The sequence below is a fragment of the Centroberyx gerrardi genome, chromosome 18, assembly GCF_048128805.1.
Source record: "Centroberyx gerrardi isolate f3 chromosome 18, fCenGer3.hap1.cur.20231027, whole genome shotgun sequence".
NCBI classification, from domain to species: Eukaryota; Metazoa; Chordata; class Actinopteri; order Beryciformes; family Berycidae; genus Centroberyx; species Centroberyx gerrardi.
The window spans coordinates 1,921,825-1,925,682 of NC_136014.1; the positions used below are offsets into that span (position 1 = coordinate 1,921,825).

At 51.6% G+C, this 3,858-nt stretch overlaps 1 pseudogene; it reads right to left on the reverse strand.

Annotated features, from left to right (window-relative positions):
• Positions 1-484: 484 nt before the first annotated feature.
• LOC139913278 (uncharacterized) lies at positions 485-3,587 on the reverse strand (annotated as a pseudogene).
• Between the last annotated feature and the right edge of the window lie 271 nt (positions 3,588-3,858).

A 3,858-nucleotide genomic window follows, 5' to 3' on the forward strand; every position in this document is an offset into this window, starting at 1 on the left:
ATTATGGCCAAGGCTGGAAGGTTTGTGGCCTTAATCGTCATTTTAGGTCAATGAGTGAGTACTGTATGTGTAAGTAGCTGAGGCTTTTTTTTTTTCTGCTCCCCTCATTTCTCTTTGTTTCTGTCCTCTTCTCCTCCCTCATGTTCAGGTCAGGTTGTTGCAAAAGATAAACACAGAGACACAGTTATCAGTGAATATATAAAACTTTAAGGGCTATAGATGATATACAGTATGTGCTAATCAGTCCTCATCTGTCTGTTTACCATAAATCCAATCCAAAACCAATGAGTTACATTTAATTGAAGGTTGTGCCTCTTTATTTCACTAACTCAATGTTACAGTGGTAATAATAATAATAATAACTTAGATTTATATAGCGCCTTTCAAGAGACCCAAGGACGCTTTACACAGTGAGGCAGACAAAACAAATAAAACAAGAACAGAAAATAATAATAGCAATAATTGCTGGGGATGAGAGAGTTAACTAGAGGCCATAGGCCTTGGTTAACAGGTGGGTTTTCAGGATTTGGTGGCCAAAGATGGGGTGTTGCGGATCTCTGCCGGGAGAGAGTTCCAGAGGGTGGGGGCTGCCACACTGAAGGCTCTGTCCCCAAAAGATTGCAGGCTGGTGTGGGGGGTGGAGAGCAGACCCATTCCGGGACGGGGTATAGGGGTGGAGGAGGTCAGATAGGTACTGAGGGGCGAGGGCATGGAGGGATTTGTAGGTGAGGAGGAGGATTTTGTAGGAGATGTGGGACTTGACCGGGAGCCAGTGAAGGTGGATGAGGGTGGGGGTGATGTGCTGCCAGGGCTTGGTGCGGGTGAGAACCCTGGCAGCTGAGTTCTGCACATACTGGAGCCTGTCCAGGGCTTTGTTGGGTACCCCAAACAGGACTCCATTGCAGTAATCTAGAGGTAATGAAGGCATGGATGAGGGTCTCTGCCACGGAGTCAGAGAGTGATGGCCGAAGTCTGGAAATGTTTTTGAGGTGGAAGAAAGCGGATTTGGTGATGGATTTGATGTGTGACTGAAAAGAGAGGGTGGAGTCCAGAATGACACCCAGGTTGCGGACTTCTGGGGATGGGCAGATGAAGCAGCCGTCCACGTCAAGAAGAAGATCTCCAACCTTCCGGAGCAGCGCCTTGGGAGCCACAACCATGAGCTCTGTTTTGTTGCTGTTAAGCTTGAGTAGGTTAGATGACATCCATACTTTTATTTCATGCAGGCAGTTGACAAGAGACTGTGGGGGGAGCTGAGTGGATGGTTTAGTGCTGAGATACAGCTGTGTGTCATCAGCATAGCAGTGGAAGCTTAGACTGTGGTGGCGGATGATCTGACCAAGGGGGAGCATGTAGATGGTAAAGAGGAGGGGTCCAAGCACAGAGCCTTGAGGTACGCCTTGGTTGACTGGGGCCGGGGTGGAACTGGAGTCACTGATGGTAACAAACTGTTTTCTGTTGGAGAGATATGACTGGAACCAGGAGAGAGCAGCACCGGTGAGGCCTAGGTAGTCGGATAAGTGGTTGAGGAGGATAGTGTGGGAGACTGTGTCGAAGGCTGCAGAGAGGTCCAGGAGGATGAGAATACTGATGTGGCCGGAATCAGCAGCGATGAGGAGGTCATTGGTGATTTTGATGAGGGCGGTCTCCGTGCTGTGGTGTGCTCTGAAGCCAGATTGAAGGGGTTCATAGAGCTCATGGTTGGACATGTGCTGATAAAGTTGGGCGGCAACTGCTCTTTCCAGGATTTTGCTGAGAAAAGGAAGGTTGGAGATCGGCCGGTAGTTGTTGAGGTCATCCGGGTCCAGACCTGGCTTTTTGAGGATAGGGGTGACTGAGGCCATTTTGAAGCTGGAGGGTACCATGCCAGATTCCAAGGAGGAGTTGATAATGTCCACCATGATGGGGCAAAGGGTAGGTAGGCATGCCTTGACCAAGGCTGTGGGCATGGGGTCCAGAGAACAGGTGGAGGCCTTGGCCTTGCTGACCAACTTAGCAACTTGAGGAGCATCCACAGGGGAGAAGGAGGAGAGGCAGTGCTGAGGCAGGGGTGCAGCGGAGGGAGTGATGCCCAGTGGCTGAGGTGTGTGTGGAGGGGGGGGGGCAGGCGCCAGAAGCTGCTGGTGGATAGAATCCACTTTGGCCAGGAACTTAGAGCAGAGGTCGGGGGCACCTGAAGGGTGGGGGGCATCGAGGGGGCGGAGTAGCCGGTTGATGGTGGAGAACAGCATTCTAGGGTGGTTCTGCTGGTTACCAATGAGAGTGGAGTAGTATTGTGTCTTGGTCTGGGAGAGAGCTTCTTTATAGGACCTCACATGGTCTTTAAAGGCCTCAAGGTGGACAATGAGGCCGGTTCTTTTATAGAGCCTCTCCAGTTGACGACCGGTGGCCTTCAAGGTGTGGAGTTCGGAGGTGAACCAGGGGGCAGGATGGGTGAAGGAGATAGTCCGGGTTTTGAGGGGGGCAAGAGAGTCAAAGCTGAGGGATAAAGCAGCATTGTAGTGGGCTACAAGGCCATCCACCATGGTGTCGGGGGGATCAGAGGCCATATGGCTCGCTATCATGTTAGTTAGGGCTGGTGCACTCACTGTCTTGATGTTCCTGAACGTGATGGTACGTTTTGTGCGCTGCCTGGACAGGGGGACAGGAACGGTAACGAGGATGGCATGATGGTCAGATACAGCTAGGTCCAGGCACTGGAGATGGGAGGGAGTTGTACCAGTGGAGCACACCAGATCCAGCGTATGACCTTTGGCGTGGGTGGGACCTTGAACATGCTGTGTGATGTTGAAGCAGTCCAGCAGTGACAGGAATTCAGCAGCAAACGTGCAACTGCTGGAGTCCACATGAATATTGAAGTCACCGAGCAGAAGTGTAGATGGAGACATGGAGCAGACAGAAGTGAGTAGCTCAGATAGCTCGAACATGAAGGTAGTGGAGGCTTTAGGGGGGCGGTAGATAAGGACAACCTGGAGCTGTGAAGACCCAGCCAGTGTGAAAGCAACACACTCAAATGAGGTGACATTGAGTACTGGAAGTTCTTTAACCAGGATGTCAGCTTGATTTATAACAGCCAGCCCACCACCACGACGCATGGAGCGGGGCTTCTGTAGGTACACATAGCCTGGGGGTGTGGCTTGATTGAGTGTCACAAAGTCCTGCTGATTTTGCCATGTCTCGGTTAGGCATAGAAGGTCGATCTTCCTGTCTGTGATGATGTCATGGATGAGTAGTGCTTTGTTATTTAGGGAGCGAGTATTCAGCAGCATGAACATTGCAGTGTTGTTTATAGATGCTGAGACAGGCGATAGGGGAGGAACGACACTGTCAACACAGACCAGGGACCTCAGATTGCCAGTGCGCACGTGTGGTTTGTTGTGATGACGTCGTCGCAGTGCGATGGAACGCCTGTCAGACAGTACAGGGGGAGTAGCAGGATCAGAGTAAATTAACTTACATCGGGAGGCCCTGTGCATATAGCGGGGGCGACGCAGGAGTCCGAGGGATGCAATGTTGGCGAGGCAGTTTGGAGTGATGTGACTGAAGAGGTTCAGGAGTTCCAGTGTGGAGTATTTTATGAACACCATTTCAGCAGCAGAAGAGCGCCAGCTAGCTACCGATACCGTGAGCCGGGAAGGAGGGACCCAGCCTCAGACCACAGCAGCGGCGCAGCAGTGAAGCCAGAGCAGGATTACGGGACCAAAAGAGAGGTTGGGGATAGTCCTGATATCGTGGCACAGAAGGGTCCAGTCGGGGTAAACAGAGAAGATAATCCACAGTTTGTTGAGTACGCCGCTGAATCGCTAGCTAGTGGGGATAGGCTAAACAGCTGGTCGGCGGCTAACAGCTAACAGCTGG